Source organism: Pleurodeles waltl, chromosome 9 (assembly GCF_031143425.1).
Source record: "Pleurodeles waltl isolate 20211129_DDA chromosome 9, aPleWal1.hap1.20221129, whole genome shotgun sequence".
NCBI classification, from domain to species: domain Eukaryota; kingdom Metazoa; phylum Chordata; class Amphibia; order Caudata; family Salamandridae; genus Pleurodeles; species Pleurodeles waltl.
The window spans coordinates 10,186,358-10,205,462 of NC_090448.1; the positions used below are offsets into that span (position 1 = coordinate 10,186,358).

At 52.9% G+C, this 19,105-nt stretch overlaps 1 protein-coding gene across 1 annotated transcript in view; it reads right to left on the reverse strand.

The window, feature by feature from the left end:
- Positions 1-19,105, reverse strand: part of LOC138258830 (semaphorin-3A-like) — a 248,405-nt gene that overhangs the window by 133,519 nt on the left and 95,781 nt on the right. The gene's annotated exons all lie outside the window — the stretch shown is intronic.

Sequence of the window (19,105 nt, forward strand, 5' to 3'; positions counted from 1 at the left end):
TGGACCAGCTCTGCAATGAAAGGACAGGGAGTGTCAGCCTCAGAAACTGCCCTGGAATCCATGGAATAAAATACTGCCCTAGTAACTGCCCTGGAGTGCATGTGGAATGAAATACTGCCCTACCTCCTGCCCGGGCAGTAATGGGACTGTAAGGAATAGCATCCCCCCGTTCTAGACCAGCTCTGCAAGGAAAGGACAGGGAGTGTCAGCCTCAGAAACTGCCCTGAAGTGAACGAAATACTGCCCTAGTAACTGCCCTGGAGTGCATGTGGAATCAAATACTGCCCGGGCAGTAATGGGGCTGTAAGGAACCGCACCCCCCCCCTCTCTGGACCAGCTCTGCAATTAAAGGACAGGGAGTGTCAGCCTCAGAAACTGCCCTGGAATCCATGGAATAAAATACTGCCCTAGTAACTGCCCTGTAGTGCATGTGGAATGAAATACTGCCCTACCTACTGCCCGGGCAGTAATGGGACGTTAAGGAATAGCATCCCCCCGCTCTAGACCAGCTCTGCAAGGATAGGACAGGGGGTGTCAGCCTCAGAAACTGCCCTGGAATCCATGGAACGAAATACTGCTCTACCTACTGCCCTGGAGTGCATGTGGAATGGAATACTGCCCTACCTACTTCCCGGGCAGTAATGGGACTGTAAGGAATTGCACCTCCACCCCGCTCTGGACCAGCTCTACAAGGAAAGGACAGGGGGAGTCAGCCTCAGAAACTGCCCTGAAGTGAATGAAATACTGCCCTAGTAACTGCCCTGGAGTGCATGTGGAAACAAATACTGCCCTGCCTACTGCCCGGGCAGTAATGGGACTGTAAGGAATAGCATCCCCCTGCTCTGGACCAGCTCTGCAAGGAAAGGACAGGGAGTGTCAGCCTCATAAACTGCCCTGAAGTGAATGAAATACTGCTCTACCTACTGCCCTGGAGTGCATGTGGAGTGAAATACTGCTCTACCTACTGCCCTGGATTGCATGTGGAGTGAAATACTGCTCTACCTACTGCCCTGGAGTGCATGTGGAGTGAAATACTGCCCTACCTACTGCCCGGGCAGTAATGGGACTGTAAGGAACCACACACACCCTCTCTGGAACAGCTCTGCAAGGAAAGGACAGGGAGTGTCAGCCTCAAAAACTGCCCTGAAGTGAACGAAATACTGCCCTAGTAAGTGCCCTGAGTTGAATATAGAATGAAATACTGCCCTAATAACTGTCCGGGCAGTAATGGGACTGTCCGGAAGCCACTGCCCTTTTGATCCTGAGTGGCTGGGCTATATAAATACTGTAAGAAACTACTGCAGTGAAACTGCCCTGATAGTAATGACTCCAAGAAACCACTGCCCTCGTCACTGCCCGGGTTATAATGATACTATAAGGAGCTACTGCCCGGGCTGTAATGATGCTGTAAGGAGCTACTGGCCGACTCACTGCCCGGGCTATAATGATACTATAAGGAACTACTGCCCTCGTCACTGCCCGGGCTATAATGATACTATAAGGACCTACTGCCCGACTCACTGCCCGGGCTATAATGATACTATAAGGAACTACTGCCCTCGTAGCTGCCCGGGCTATAATGACACTATAAGGAACTACTGCCCTCGTAACTGCCCGGCTATAATGATACTATAAGGAACTACTGCCCGACTCACTGCCCGGGCTATAATGATACTATAAGGAACTACTGCCCGACTCACTGCCCGGGCTATAATGATATTATAAGGAGCTACTGCCCAACTCACTTCCCGGGCTGCAATGATGCTGTAAGGAACTACTGTCCGGCTCACTGCCCGGGCTGTAATGATGCTGTAAGGAGATACTGCCCGACTCGCTGCCCGGGCTATAATGATGCTGTAAGGAACTACTGCCCGGCTCACTGCCCGGCTGTAATGATGCTGTAAGGAACTACTGCCCGGCTCACTGCCCGGGCTATAATGATACTATAAGGAGCTACTGCCCGACTCACTACCCGGGCTATAATGATACTATAAGGAGCTACTGGCCGACTCACTGCCCGGGCTATAATGATACTATAAGGAGCTACTGCCCGACTCACTGCCCGGCTGGAGTATGGCACCAGCGCTTCCTGTCTGACAAATGATTGGTGGAAGATGTAGTGATGCCACTTCCGCCGAAGGGGTTACGTGACACTGACAGGTTAGTAAGTGACACATCTGTTGAGAAGAAGAGGGTCCATCACCGAGGAAGACGTGACGCGTCCGGGCGGTTAAGGGTTAAGCGGTCAGAGGTCCAGATAAGTAGTTTCTGGCGCTGGTGAAGACGTCACCAGAGGGAAGTCAGGACAGGAGGTCAACATCACACTACACTACCCTTCACCTGCCCAGGCTCACACACAGGGTAGCGCCTGGAGGCCTCTGAATGGGTCCCAGGGCTTCTAGCTGCTGTCAAGGGTGCCTTGGAGGGCAGAGACTGAGGGCAGGGTATGCAGGGGGCACCCAGGGGTCTGTACTAGGTGCCCTGAGGGTAACAGTCCCTTAGAGGACTCCCACCTGAAGAGGACAGGCCTTCCTTGGTGATGATGGACAGGCGGAGACACTACCGCAGAAAAGCCACCAGCCACCCTGGCAGCAGGACAGTGGGGAGGAGCAGGGCAGAGCCTGCCCTGCAGAGGTGTACGTATAGAGGTGGGCGAGGCTCGAGCCCAGTCCCCTGGGGCCTGGCGAGCCCAAGCCGAGCCGGGCCAAGACCTCCAGGCCTGACAGGGGGAGGGCGGGCAAGAGCATGGCGCCTTGAGTCGGTAACCTACAGTTGTATGTGCCTCACCGAAGCCCTGTGGAGACCTGTGGAGGGCAGCAAACTGCAGGGGGGCAGAGTCCCTGGTCAATGAAGGAAAAAGCGGTCTTTAAGGCGCTATCTCTCTTTACTGTTTGTTGAGTAGGGAAACGCCCATCTCTCTTCTCTTACGTATAACTTTATACTTTTATCAATAAAGGCGTCTTGACATTTTGTACATATATTGTGTCATTATCAAACTACCAGATTCTTGCATTTATTGAACACAGTGTGAAAACGTAGCTCACAAAACAGACACAAAGATTTGCACTTTAGTTGTAAAAGGGAGAGAGAGATTCACCTAGTGTTAGAATTACTTAAAGCGTAACAATTCCACACGCATGTGATCCTGGGCAAATAACAAGACGTCACGTCGCTTTATTGTGACTTGAATGCTAGCACTGAAAGCGCCTTAAAGACATTCGGTTGAAGATGTGAGTCACCTAAGAACCTCGTGTGTGGTTTGTTAGCCAATAACGCTGCTCCTCGTTTGGGCAGACACACAGTGCTCATCACAAACTCACATTTCTTGGTTTACACACCACAGTGTTGTCTGGGCATTGGGGACATTCATGTTTAAAAACCATTAGGTTTACGAGAGGTCAACCCAGAGATCTAACCTAATGTACGAACGTGAGACACAAACATTCAACCAAAAATATCATATTTTACATGATGTTTGAAGTGTCATTTACATGCCACATCTTTGATGGCTCGGCTGGTGCTTGGCTCTTAGAGCCAGGACTGCAGGCTCAGCTATGGCTGGCTCCCCGCTAGTTAATATGCACAGGAAACTATGGGCCTGAGTTCCATAGGATATAATGGACTCGTAATACGGCTGGTGGTATATCCGTCACTTTTGGGACGGATTAACACCTCCTCCAAAGTTGTAATCAGGCCCTATGAGTCTTAATGGGTCACAGGAAAGGTACTGTTGGCTCTGAATTAGTGAAATCCGAAGAAATCATTTAAATACCCTGGGAGACCGGGTTCCGGTTAAACTTGTTGCCACTGCTGTTAGCCTCCCCCGGGGGTGGCGGGATCCCGAGCACGCTGCGGTTGCGACCAATGGTCTCCGCAGGATACTAGCGGCCGGATTTACAAGGCCCTAGCGCCATCAGAGCATCACTACGCTGTGCACTGCGCCACATCCACAAGGGGGCGCTACGCCACTTTTGGTGACCTTGTAAAAATGGGCCCCTCCGACGCAGCTTTCTGCGTCAGAGGAGCGTGCGATGGGTGGTGCTGTGGGCGTTTCCATCGCAACAGCCATTGCTTTTGATCCTGCCCCAGATTTACATGAAGGCGCAAAACTGTGGCAGCGCCAAAAACTACGCCACCCAAAGGGTGGGGTTAGCATGGGACAGCGAGAAGGAATACTTTTATTTCTCCTCGTATTTTGTTTTTTTCTATGTGTGCTGCATTCTGCAGCATGCAGCGAAAGATCAAAAGGCCATAAATGATTTTTTATGTGCAAGAAGGTGTCCGTTCCTGCACATAAACAATCATTCTGAAAAGACGATTTGCTACTTCTATGTGGGCTGCATCCTGCAGCACTCCTAGAAGTGCCAAATCACCATTATAGATTGTTTATGTGCAGAAACGGATACCTTCCTGCACATAAACAATCACTCCCCTCTACGCAGACATCTTTGCACTATGGTGCACTCTGCTGCAAAGATGCCTGCATTGGTGCTAGCAGCTAAATTAAGCGCCGGCGCAGGGAGACACACAGGGGCGTACCGTATTTTAGTAAATACGGCGCATCCCTGAGTTTCTAAAGTGATGCAGCACAGTGCTGCAGATTTTGGCGCAGCACCGCGTTGTGCCACTTCTTAGTAAATCTGGCCCTGTGCACTCTACTTTTTTCTGTAAATATCAGGAGGTCCCATAAAGGCATATTTCATCGCTCTTCTTAAAGAGTGTGGTTTTAGACAGGTGCGGCCAGCTCTTTTATTTCTGCAAATGCTCTCAGTAGATATTGGGTTTCCTGTTGCTAGTTTTTTAAAAGCAGCTGTGCAAACCAGGGACTCGGTGAGGGATTGATTGTGTTTTATTGTATGAATTGTTAATCTTTTAATGCATTTTATTATTCTTAGCTACTGCTTGGATTGCTTTCTTAAGTGGCTGCCCTGATGTGTGCTTTTATGGTTGTTATACTATAACCGAAGAAAGCTTTTATGAATCAATCACTAAACAGTGACAAAAACTACTGAATGGAAACTAAACAAGCATTGGAAAGTAGAGTTTTGTCCCACCACACTGGGACTGAAGCGCACTTCTTTGTAGGCGAATGTGCACACACAATCGGGCACCATAATTTGATGCACAGCACAAGGCAGCCAATGGATGAAGGGGGCTGACCCACTGCTCCACTCTATAGGCTGCCGAGTATCTGGGACCCTCCTGATGCGCGATGACAACAACCCCATCTACACCCAGCGCGCGCACTGGCCGGCGTCACCTCGTGCCTGGACCCTGCATGCACTGGAGGAGGGAGCTTCCTGTGCACAGGAGCCTAGACCCAGGTCCTGCCGCTGGATGTTGAGGGGGCAGTGGGTGTATACCCTTGACTCTTTGGCTCAAGTCGGTCTAGTACAGAGAGGTAAAGAACAAAACCTGGGGACCGTGAAGGCGGGGTGTAACCCGGGCAGTAGAGGGCGTGACCAGTACCACTGACAGTACAGAGGGGTAAAGAACAAAACCTGGGGACCGTGAAGGCGGGGTGTAACCCGGGCAGTAAAGGGCGTGACCAGTACCACTGACAGTACAGAGGGGTAAACAACAAAACCTGGGGACCGTGAAGGCGGGATGTAACCCGGGCAGTAGAGGGCGTGACCAGTACAACTGACAGTACAGAGGGGTAAAGAACGAAACCTGGGGACCGTGAAGGCGGGATGTAACCCGGGCAGTAGAGGGCGTGACCAGTACCACTGACAGTACAGAGGGGTAAACAACAAAACCTGGGGACCGTGAAAGCGGGATGTAACCCGGGCAGTAGAGGGCGTGGCCAGTACCACTGACAGTACAGAGGGGTAAACAACAAAACCTGGGGACCGTGAAGGCGGGGTGTAACCCGGGCAGTAAAGGGCGTGACCAGTACAACTGACAGTACAGAGGGGTAAAGAACAAAACCTGGGGACCGTGAAGGCGGGGTGTAACCCGGGCAGTAAAGGGCGTGACCAGTACCACTGACAGTACAGAGGGGTAAAGAACAAAACCTGGGGACCGTGAAGGCGGGGTGTAACCCGGGCAGTAAAGGGCGTGACCAGTACCACTGACAGTACAGAGGGGTAAACAACAAAACCTGGGGACCGTGAAGGCGGGGTGTAACCCGGGCAGTAGAGGGCGTGGCCAGTACCACTGACAGTACAGAGGGGTAAAGAACGAAACCTGGGGACCGTGAAGGCGGGATGTAACCCGGGCAGTAGAGGGCGTGACCAGTAAAACTGACAGTACAGAGGGGTAAAGAACGAAACCTGGGGACCGTGAAGGCGGGGTGTAACCCGGGCAGTAGAGGGCGTGACCAGTACCACTGACAGTACAGAGGGGTAAACAACAAAACCTGGGGACCGTGAAAGCGGGATGTAACCCGGGCAGTAGAGGGCGTGACCAGTACCACTGACAGTACAGAGGGGTAAACAACAAAACCTGGGGACCGTGAAGGCGGGGTGTAACCCGGGCAGTAGAGGGCGTGGCCAGTACCACTGACAGTACAGAGGGGTAAAGAACGAAACCTGGGGACCGTGAAGGCGGGGTGTAACCCGGGCAGTAGAGGGCGTGACCAGTACAACTGACAGTACAGAGGGGTAAAGAACAAAACCTGGGGACCGTGAAGGCGGGATGTAACCCGGGCAGTAGAGGGCGTGGCCAGTACCACTGACAGTACAGAGGGGTAAAGAACAAAACCTGGGGACCGTGAAGGCGGGGTGTAACCCGGGCAGTAGAGGGCGTGGCCAGTACCACTGACAGTACAGAGGGGTAAACAACAAAACCTGGGGACCGTGAAGGCGGGGTGTAACCCGGGCAGTAGAGGGCGTGGCCAGTACCACTGACAGTACAGAGGGGTAAAGAACGAAACCTGGGGACAGTGAAGGCGGGATGTAACCCGGGCAGTAGAGGGCGTGGCCAGTACCACTGACAGTACAGAGGGGTAAACAACAAAACCTGGGGACCGTGAAGGCGGGATGTAACCCGGGCAGTAGAGGGCGTGGCCAGTACCACTGACAGTACAGAGGGGTAAAGAACGAAACCTGGGGACCGTGAAGGCGGGATGTAACCCGGGCAGTAGAGGGCGTGACCAGTACAACTGACAGTACAGAGGGGTAAACAACAAAACCTGGGGACCGTGAAGGCGGGATGTAACCCGGGCAGTAGAGGGCGTGGCCAGTACCACTGACAGTACAGAGGGGTAAAGAACGAAACCTGGGGACCGTGAAGGCGGGGTGTAACCCGGGCAGTAGAGGGCGTGACCAGTACAACTGACAGTACAGAGGGGTAAAGAACGAAACCTGGGGACCGTGAAGGCGGGGTGTAACCCGGGCAGTAGAGGGCGTGACCAGTACCACTGACAGTACAGAGGGGTAAAGAACGAAACCTGGGGACCGTGAAGGCGAGGTGTAACCCGGGCAGTAGAGGGCGTGACCAGTACAACTGACAGTACAGAGGGGTAAAGAACGAAACCTGGGGACCGTGAAGGCGGGGTGTAACCCGGGCAGTAGAGGGCGTGACCAGTACAACTGACAGTACAGAGGGGTAAACAACGAAACCTGGGGACCGTGAAGGCGGGATGTAACCCGGGCAGTAGAGGGCGTGGCCAGTACCACTGACAGTACAGAGGGGTAAAGAACGAAACCTGGGGACCGTGAAGGCGAGGTGTAACCCGGGCAGTAGAGGGCGTGACCAGTACCACTGACAGTACAGAGGGGTAAAGAACAAAACCTGGGGACCGTGAAGGCGGGGTGTAACCCGGGCAGTAGAGGGCGTGACCAGTACCACTGACAGTACAGAGGGGTAAACAACAAAACCTGGGGACCGTGAAGGCGAGGTGTAACCCGGGCAGTAAAGGGCGTGACCAGTACCACTGACAGTACAGAGGGGTAAAGAACGAAACCTGGGGACCGTGAAGGCGGGATGTAACCCGGGCAGTAGAGGGCGTGACCAGTACAACTGACAGTACAGAGGGGTAAAGAACGAAACCTGGGGACCGTGAAGGCGGGATGTAACCCGGGCAGTAGAGGGCGTGACCAGTACCACTGACAGTACAGAGGGGTAAAGAACGAAACCTGGGGACCGTGAAGGCGGGATGTAACCCGGGCAGTAGAGGGCGTGACCAGTACCACTGACAGTACAGAGGGGTAAAGAACGAAACCTGGGGACCGTGAAGGCGGGATGTAACCCGGGCAGTAGAGGGCGTGACCAGTACCACTGACAGTACAGAGGGGTAAAGAACGAAACCTGGGGACCGTGAAGGCGGGATGTAACCCGGGCAGTAAAGGGCGTGACCAGTACCACTGACAGTACAGAGGGGTAAAGAACGAAACCTGGGGACAGTGAAGGCGGGGTGTAACCCGGGCAGTAGAGGGCGTGACCAGTACAACTGACAGTACAGAGGGGTAAAGAACGAAACCTGGGGACCGTGAAGGCGGGATGTAACCCGGGCAGTAGAGGGCGTGACCAGTACCACTGACAGTACAGAGGGGTAAAGAACGAAACCTGGGGACCGTGAAGGCGGGATGTAACCCGGGCAGTAGAGGGCGTGACCAGTAAAACTGACAGTACAGAGGGGTAAAGAACGAAACCTGGGGACCGTGAAGGCGGGATGTAACCCGGGCAGTAGAGGGCGTGACCAGTACCACTGACAGTACAGAGGGGTAAAGAACGAAACCTGGGGACCGTGAAGGCGGGATGTAACCCGGGCAGTAGAGGGCGTGACCAGTACCACTGACAGTACCGAGGGGTAAAGAACGAAACCTGGGGACCGTGAAGGCGGGGTGTAACCCGGGCAGTAAAGGGCGTGACCAGTACAACTGACAGTACAGAGGGGTAAAGAACGAAACCTGGGGACCGTGAAGGCGGGATGTAACCCGGGCAGTAGAGGGCGTGGCCAGTACCACTGACAGTACAGAGGGGTAAAGAACGAAACCTGGGGACCGTGAAGGCGGGGTGTAACCCGGGCAGTAAAGGGCGTGACCAGTACAACTGACAGTACAGAGGGGTAAAGAACGAAACCTGGGGACCGTGAAGGCGGGGTGTAACCCGGGCAGTAGAGGGCGTGACCAGTACCACTGACAGTACAGAGGGGTAAAGAACGAAACCTGGGGACCGTGAAGGCGGGGTGTAACCCGGGCAGTAGAGGGCGTGACCAGTACCACTGACAGTACCGAGGGGTAAAGAACGAAACCTGGGGACAGTGAAGGCGGGATGTAACCCGGGCAGTAGAGGGCGTGACCAGTACCACTGACACTACAGAGGGGTAAAGAACGAAACCTGGGGACCGTGAAGGCGAGATGTAACCCGGGCAGTAGAGGGCGTGACCAGTACAACTGACAGTACAGAGGGGTAAAGAACGAAACCTGGGGACCGTGAAGGCGGGATGTAACCCGGGCAGTAGAGGGCGTGACCAGTACCACTGACAGTACCGAGGGGTAAAGAACAAAACCTGGGGACCGTGAAGGCGGGATGTAACCCGGGCAGTAGAGGGCGTGACCAGTACCACTGACAGTACCGAGGGGTAAAGAACGAAACCTGGGGACCGTGAAGGCGGGATGTAACCCGGGCAGTAGAGGGCGTGACCAGTACCACTGACAGTACAGAGGGGTAAACAACGAAACCTGGGGACCGTGAAGGCGGGATGTAACCCGGGCAGTAGAGGGCGTGACCAGTACAACTGACAGTACAGAGGGGTAAAGAACGAAACCTGGGGACCGTGAAGGCGGGGTGTAACCCGGGCAGTAGAGGGCGTGACCAGTACAACTGACAGTACAGAGGGGTAAAGAACGAAACCTGGGGACCGTGAAGGCGGGGTGTAACCCGGGCAGTAGAGGGCGTGACCAGTACCACTGACAGTACAGAGGGGTAAAGAACGAAACCTGGGGACCGTGAAGGCGGGATGTAACCCGGGCAGTAGAGGGCGTGACCAGTACCACTGACAGTACAGAGGGGTAAACAACAAAACCTGGGGACCGTGAAGGCGGGATGTAACCCGGGCAGTAGAGGGCGTGACCAGTACAACTGACAGTACAGAGGGGTAAAGAACGAAACCTGGGGACCGTGAAGGCGGGATGTAACCCGGGCAGTAGAGGGCGTGACCAGTACAACTGACAGTACAGAGGGGTAAAGAACGAAACCTGGGGACCGTGAAGGCGGGATGTAACCCGGGCAGTAGAGGGCGTGACCAGTACCACTGACACTACAGAGGGGTAAAGAACGAAACCTGGGGACCGTGAAGGCGGGGTGTAACCCGGGCAGTAGAGGGCGTGACCAGTACCACTGACAGTACAGAGGGGTAAAGAACGAAACCTGGGGACCGTGAAGGCGGGGTGTAACCCGGGCAGTAGAGGGCGTGACCAGTACCACTGACACTACAGAGGGGTAAAGAACGAAACCTGGGGACCGTGAAGGCGGGGTGTAACCCGGGCAGTAGAGGGCGTGACCAGTACCACTGACACTACAGAGGGGTAAAGAACGAAACCTGGGGACCGTGAAGGCGGGGTGTAACCCGGGCAGTAGAGGGCGTGACCAGTACCACTGACACTACAGAGGGGTAAAGAACGAAACCTGGGGACCGTGAAGGCGGGGTGTAACCCGGGCAGTAGAGGGCGTGACCAGTACCACTGACACTACAGAGGGGTAAAGAACGAAACCTGGGGACCGTGAAGGCGGGGTGTAACCCGGGCAGTAGAGGGCGTGACCAGTACCACTGACAGTACAGAGGGGTAAAGAACGAAACCTGGGGACCGTGAAGGCGGGGTGTAACCCGGGCAGTAGAGGGCGTGGCCAGTACCACTGACAGTACAGAGGGGTAAAGAACGAAACCTGGGGACCGTGAAGGCGGGGTGTAACCCGGGCAGTAGAGGGCGTGGCCAGTACAACTGACAGTACAGAGGGGTAAAGAACGAAACCTGGGGACCGTGAAGGCGGGATGTAACCCGGGCAGTAGAGGGCGTGACCAGTACCACTGACAGTACCGAGGGGTAAAGAACGAAACCTGGGGACCGTGAAGGCGGGATGTAACCCGGGCAGTAGAGGGCGTGACCAGTACCACTGACAGTACAGAGGGGTAAAGAACGAAACCTGGGGACCGTGAAGGCGGGGTGTAACCCGGGCAGTAGAGGGCGTGACCAGTACCACTGACAGTACAGAGGGGTAAAGAACGAAACCTGGGGACCGTGAAGGCGGGGTGTAACCCGGGCAGTAGAGGGCGTGACCAGTACCACTGACAGTACAGAGGGGTAAAGAACAAAACCTGGGGACCGTGAAGGCGGGGTGTAACCCGGGCAGTAGAGGGCGTGGCCAGTACCACTGACAGTACAGAGGGGTAAAGAACGAAACCTGGGGACCGTGAAGGCGGGATGTAACCCGGGCAGTAGAGGGCGTGACCAGTACAACTGACAGTACAGAGGGGTAAAGAACGAAACCTGGGGACCGTGAAGGCGGGATGTAACCCGGGCAGTAGAGGGCGTGACCAGTACCACTGACAGTACAGAGGGGTAAAGAACGAAACCTGGGGACCGTGAAGGCGGGGTGTAACCCGGGCAGTAGAGGGCGTGACCAGTACCACTGACACTACAGAGGGGTAAAGAACGAAACCTGGGGACCGTGAAGGCGGGGTGTAACCCGGGCAGTAGAGGGCGTGACCAGTACCACTGACAGTACAGAGGGGTAAAGAACGAAACCTGGGGACCGTGAAGGCGGGATGTAACCCGGGCAGTAGAGGGCGTGACCAGTACCACTGACAGTACAGAGGGGTAAAGAACGAAACCTGGGGACCGTGAAGGCGGGGTGTAACCCGGGCAGTAGAGGGCGTGACCAGTACCACTGACAGTACAGAGGGGTAAAGAACGAAACCTGCGGACCGTGAAGGCGGGGTGTAACCCGGGCAGTAGAGGGCGTGACCAGTACCACTGACACTACAGAGGGGTAAAGAACGAAACCTGGGGACAGTGAAGGCGGGATGTAACCCGGGCAGTAGAGGGCGTGACCAGTACAACTGACAGTACAGAGGGGTAAAGAACGAAACCTGGGGACCGTGAAGGCGAGGTGTAACCCGGGCAGTAGAGGGCGTGACCAGTACCACTGACAGTACATAGGGGTAAAGAACGAAACCTGGGGACCGTGAAGGCGGGATGTAACCCGGGCAGTAGAGGGCGTGACCAGTACCACTGACAGTACAGAGGGGTAAAGAACGAAACCTGGGGACCGTGAAGGCGGGATGTAACCCGGGCAGTAGAGGGCGTGACCAGTACCACTGACAGTACAGAGGGGTAAAGAACGAAACCTGGGGACCGTGAAGGCGGGATGTAACCCGGGCAGTAGAGGGCGTGACCAGTACCACTGACAATACAGAGGGGTAAAGAACGAAACCTGGGGACCGTGAAGGCGGGATGTAACCCGGGCAGTAGAGGGCGTGACCAGTACCACTGACAGTACAGAGGGGTAAAGAACGAAACCTGGGGACCGTGAAGGCGGGGTGTAACCCGGGCAGTAGAGGGCGTGACCAGTACCACTGACACTACAGAGGGGTAAAGAACGAAACCTGGGGACCGTGAAGGCGGGATGTAACCCGGGCAGTAAAGGGCGTGACCAGTACCACTGACAGTACAGAGGGGTAAAGAACGAAACCTGGGGACCGTGAAGGCGGGATGTAACCCGGGCAGTAAAGGGCGTGACCAGTACCACTGACAGTACAGAGGGGTCAAGAACGAAACCTGGGGACCGTGAAGGCGGGATGTAACCCGGGCAGTAGAGGGCGTGGCCAGTACCACTGACAGTACAGAGGGGTCAAGAACGAAACCTGGGGACCGTGAAGGCGGGATGTAACCCGGGCAGTAGAGGGCGTGGCCAGTACCACTGACAGTACAGAGGGGTAAAGAACGAAACCTGGGGACCGTGAAGGCGGGGTGTAACCCGGGCAGTACAGGGCGTGGCCAGTACAACTGACAGTACAGAGGAGTAAAGAACGAAACCTGGGGACCGTGAAGGTGGGGTGTAACCCGGGCAGTAGAGGGCGTGACCAGTACCACAAACACTACAGAGGAGTAAAGAACGAAACCTGGAGACCGTGAAGGTGGGGTGTAACCCGGGCAGTAGAGGGCGTGGCCAGCAGTTATGGAAGTAGCGAGCATGGAGTAGTCATGCTGGAGGTTGCAGTAGACAATGTGATCACTAGTGATGCAAGTACTTAGTACCCTAGAGAGCCTGTGACTGTGCTTAATTTGTGCTGTTTTATTCAGGGCTTGGTGGTGGCACCTTTTTATAACAGTCCGCCATAGGGTGGCGCTGTCTGACTTTTTATCAGTTGTCTAAAAAAACAGGGCTGGATGCTAGTCAGGCAAGTGTGGGCATGGGTCCACTTAAATCTATAGGCAGACCATCTGCCTACTCCCCAAAGATTTCCACTTCCTCTTATAATGCAACATTTGGACTTTATTTGTCAGGCTGCTGCATATTATTGTTAAGTACATTCAATTCCACAATTTTAGCACTGTTAACAGACAGTAGCATAATCCTACAATATTGTATTACAAAACAAACACACACACTACTTATATACAGTGACTTTGAACATATAAACAAAGGGAGACTATTGTCCAAAAAACAACTTATGCGGTTCTTTATTTCTAGTCCTCAAACCCTGATTCCTGTAAAGACACAGTTCACAAAGTAATTGATGTTGACCCCTGCAGTGACACTCTGATACTGTCCACAGATGAGCCTACTTAATTTCATAGTGGGAATTTCTATTTTTCCATAGCACGTGAGCACTCTTCTGCTATGCCTATGCGTTTCGATCACAGACGGGAACGTCCATTTAAAAGAGATCTTCCTCAGGGCCTATATCAATTTAATGTATTATGGTAGGAAGTCCAATTCTGTAGGTACATGCTTTTTTCTACTGTTTGCTTTTAATGTCTGAATGATTTTACGTACAGCAGAATGGAGTGCGGTAGGCACCGAGCAAGGCCTTTGACCGCCATTGTTCCTCAGTCCACACTTGAATTATCATGACGGCTAATCATTTGATGGGAGAGAACCACCTCTCCTCTGTCAGCTCCATGTAAAGACCCTTGGGCTGATTTAGAACTCCGCAGACGGGTTACTCTGTCCCATGGTGATGGGCATCCCGTCCACTGAAATCTAAATCCCATTGTATCTTATGGGATCCTATGGATCAGCCGACTTCTAACTCAGGCCCACTGCCTTGGCGTCTCCTTTTCTCTCCAAAAGTGAATGTGGTGGGTCACAAAGATTTGTGTTTTGTCACAAAATGTTGGGCACAGAGCACAACATTCAAAGAGATAGAAGAGGAAACACCTTCACTTGTGGAGGAGGGCTCTGCCACAAGAGGTGAAAAGGACTACACAGGGACGGGTCCCCACTTACAGGGATCTGGGGAGAAGAGGAAACACCTTCACTTGTGAAGGAGGGCTCTGCCACCAGAGGTGAAAAGGGCTGCACAGGGACAGGTCCCCACTTACAGGGATCTGGGGAGAGGAGGAATCACCTTCCCTTGTGGAGGAGGGCTCTGCCACCAGAGGTGAAAAGGGCTGCACAGGGACAGGTCCCCACTTACAGGGATCTGGGGAGAAGAGGAAACACCTTCACTTGTGGAGGAGGGCTCTGCCACCAGAGGTGAAAAGGACTACACAGGGATGGGTCCCCACTTATAGGGATCTGGGGAGAGGAAGAAACACCTTCACTTGTGGAGGAGGGCTCTGCCACCAGAGGTGAAAAGGGCTGCACAGGGACAGGTCCCCACTTAGTGGGGTCCAGGAGAGAGGAGAGGAAGAAATTCCTTCATTTGTGGAGGAGGGGGATGCCACAAGAGGTGAAAAGGACTACACAGGGACAGGCCCCTACTTACGGGGATCTGGGGAGAAGAGGAAACACCTTCACTTGTGGAGGAGGGCTCTGCCGTCAGAGGTGAAAAGGGCTGCACAGGGACAGGTCCCCACTTAGTGGGGTCCAGGAGAGAGGAAGAAATACCTTCATTTGTGGAGGAGGGGGATACCACAAGAGGTGAAAAGGGTTGCAGAAAGACAGGTCTCCACCCAGGGGGTCAAGGAAATGAGTCTAAGAACCCCCGCTGGGGGCATCACAGGACAAGAGTTCAAGAAGGAACCATTGGGTCACGTTTGCATCCAGAAGGTCCAAGTGAGCAGAGCAAGGGCCTTCAGAGAGGGATGACCCAACTCCATTTGGGTGGGCCAGGAAGGTGTTAGGGTGACATGTTAGGACCTAGAGGGTTCCAAGACAGTCATGGCCAGCTGCAGAGCCTAAAGCCACTCCTCTTATCTGGGCCCAGTCTCAATCCAAAGGGACCAGGGGGCTGAAGTGGTTGTGGTTCTTGCTGAAACTGAGCCCAGAGATGGTTTCCAGCACTGAGATGGCAGCAGAGGGTCCCACCTGGTACCCACATGTAAGAACAGCACCACAAAAGATTGCATGGAGATGCCTCGGGGAGCACAGCTTATTGGCATAAGAAAGACATGAGAAGTGTCTCTGTGAGTACGATCCAGTGCCCAGCATTGCACCTTGCAGCTCATGTGTGTTGCCAACACTGACGCCACCGCCTGAGGCCTCGTTGTCTAGGGTAGGCGCCACAGAAGAAGAGGGACAGTTTTGAACTTCCATTGAATGCAGTCAAACTCATTGTTTGGTCAGGCGGTAGCCCAACATGTTTGTATTTACATTTGGAGCAGAAGCTTTTTCTGTCATTTCTTGCTGTTAACCTTGGTCTCATCCAGCATAGTTTCCTTTGGGGAAGAGCTGTGTCACTTCCTGCCCACTGTTTTTCCTACCGGTGATTGGCTGGTGCACAGTCATGTTACCCACTCATAGTCATTGCCAGGCACAACCCCTTTCATTCTGTTTTCTACTTAACCTCTCTTCCCATGGCATCCTGCTCAGGTGTCCAGTTAAATGACAACATGCATTAGCAAAGCAATGGGTCTCGCTTATGCAAGGTGTTGCCTTTGTCTGTGTGTCACCCATGTTGCACAGCAGCTGTGATGCTGTGCAACATTGCTGAAAGCTTTTGTAGAAAATGCTATGAGGTGGGAGCTCAAAGACCTCTGTAGAGTGCATCGCTGTCCTGTGGGTAAGAGTAGCAATGCCAGGGATGGGCAAACATTTAGACTTGGAGACATCGACCTTACATGATGATTACTCTGAGGACACTTTGGATGTTCTTAAATGTTTGACCAACACACTGGAGAGCACGCGCGCAAGTCACCAGCGAAGAGAAGACAGAACCGTTTCGTTATCGACCTTTGGGACATTGAAAGTGGTCCGTTGAATGATTAAATGTGTCTTATTTACATGCAGCAATACCAGAGGTGCTGAGACCCACCGCAGCTCACCTGCGAGGTCCTACTTGCTGACTGGTGTCTGAGCGCTGGCTGCATGAAATCACTGCACACTATTAATTAACAGTTTATAAAGGGTTAAGGAGTAAGGAGAGGATAATGGCGTCCACATATCTGGAACTTCATTTACATCAGCGGGTCTATAAAGGCCATGCGCAAAGATTGCCCGTTAAGTGGCGACGGTAATTCCAGCACGGGCTGAGGCGGGTGAGCTACACATAAGTAGATACTCACTCACCTTCACCCACCATTCACAAGCGCACACACATATACACACACCCATTCACAGCACACACTAGCAAATACACATACATTCATTCATGCACACATGCACCAAACATTAAGAAAACTTAAAGTTACCGGGCGCAGCGGTTAGCTCATGTGGCAGGAGGAAAGCATTAGTGGCTCTCCACAATTGGGACTGCCGCCTCCTCTCATTGGCTGACCTTCTTATGGGTCAGTCAACAGTAGGAGGCAGCAGTCCCTTACTTGTCACTGACTGAGATGTTGTCATTGAGACTGCTGGCCCCGCCCCACTCATTGACGAGCGTCACTGATGGACACTCGGCCCTGGGAACATCAGGCCTTAAAACTGAAGTGCTCAGTTCTGTAGCAATCAGTGATGTTCCCCCTCCTCGTGAGGAAGAGGGCACTAAGGGGCATATTTATAGTCCCCCAGCGCCACTTTTGTGCCACATTAATATCATTAATTTTGACGTTAATGTGGCCCAACGAGGCCGAAATCCCCGCACCACATTTACAGAGTGCAGAATGCATGCATTGCTCCACTCTGTAACCCTTGGCATACATTATGCCTGCGCCAGGCATAATGTATGCAAAGGGGGTGTTCCCCCGTTAGGGGAACTGGAAAAATGGCGCAAGGAAATCTGTGAGATTTCCTTGCACCATTTTTTATGGCACTTTTAACGCCTGCTCGAGAGAAGGCATTAAAAGGGGGCTTCCTTTCTTTACAATGGGCCCCTATGTACTTTGAAGGAGTAGCACCAATATTTTTGCGCTACTCCTGCAGAGTACATCAATACCGTTTGAAAAATGACGCTATTGCCCCCTACCCTGCGCCTTGGTGCGCAGTATTTTAAATACGGCACACACATGGTGGCAGTAGGGGGCGCTAAGGGGCGCCGGGAAAGTTGCACTGCAGTTGGTGCAACGCCGCTTTCCATAACTCTGGCCCGAAGTGGCATGGTGGGCTGAGAGGTCACGCCCACAGGAGTGTGACCTCTTCAGACAGACAAAGTTCAGCTCGAGCAGCCGGGTGCCTGCACATTTGGCGTAGCGCCTGCCCTGAACATGAAAAGTGTCTGTCCTGCTGACCCTTTGTCAGCCTGACAGACACTCTTCATGTTTGGAAAAAGGTGGGTGGGCGGGGCCCCATCTGCCCTTAAGGACGGGCCGCTGCTGATATTGTGGCCTTTCTTCTTACAAATCATTCCAGGTGTGTAAGTCTACTTTGTTTAGTTGACCTGAACCAGAACTACAACTTTCCGAATGCACCAGGCTGTAAATGAAACCTCAGGGCAGTAAATGTGCCCTCATAACATGGAGAAGTTTGGTAACCCTATATCTGGGCCCGGTGCATTCCCTTGGCTTGTGAGTCTGAACCAGGATACCGGAGACCAGGCAGCTGTTCCCACTCTGGCAAAGGATCTGATCTGCAGGTAAACGGAAGTCATTGGGGCATTTGTGGAGTGAGGGGCGCGCCATACCCAGCGTCTAAAGTAGGTCTTGGTCTCTGGAGCTATGGAGTGATTCCTTCCCATGGCTGCCAGATCAACTGGGAAACAGTCACTTGGATGAGTTCTGGGACCTTGTGTACCTTTCAGGGCTGATCAGGCGCCCATTGTCTTAAGCCAGTTCTATCTCTCACTTGTATAAAGAAAAGGTGCTGATTGCGTTCACTCCTTGTCTGTAAATCCATCTGATGATCAGTGCCTGTTGAAATTTGTGATAACATAAAGATTCGGATTTTGTGTTTTTTGCCAGCAGCTGTGTTAATCCTGGAGTTTTTCTGCTATTTGCATGGCTGTCAATCAAACAGTACATCATTTCTGCTATTCAGTCAGCAGCCAAGTAAATAGTGAAGTTTCTTTGCTATTTGCCCATAATGTCCACTCTCCAGCACAGTAAATAGTAACGTTCCTTAGTTATTTGCACGGCCGCCGGCGCGTCGTGCATCAGTATGCTGTTAAATAAGCAGCCGGGAAGCTGCACGAACGTCAAAAATAATGCGAATTAAAAACATTCTAAAGAAAAAACAAGTAAGTTCAGCATTTGCATGGGAACAAGTGCTGCAAAAATATACATTTTGTGTTTTAGAGGCAATAGTTTCTCTCATAAAAGATTGCTGAATAATTCTTCCACAAACATATTTGCAGGAATTTATGCCCTTAACAAGTTTTATTAGGCAGTAAAGCCTGCGTTTAAGTGAAATTCCAAAGTTGTATGACCTTCCTTAAACTATTCCAGCAAAACTGACGTGTTCGTCTCCCCACCTCCCCCACACCCCGTGTTACACGTGTTCACTGTTCACGCAGCCCTGAATGGCAAACCCAATCTAAGCAGGTATAAAACTGAATGTATTCACAACCCCAGCCCAGCCTGGACACTGCAGGGGTCCTGGTGTGAACTCATGTCACTCATATCTATAGGGTCTGAAAAGGAGAGGGGCTTAGAGCCTCTTCCATAGGTGGATCTTTCTA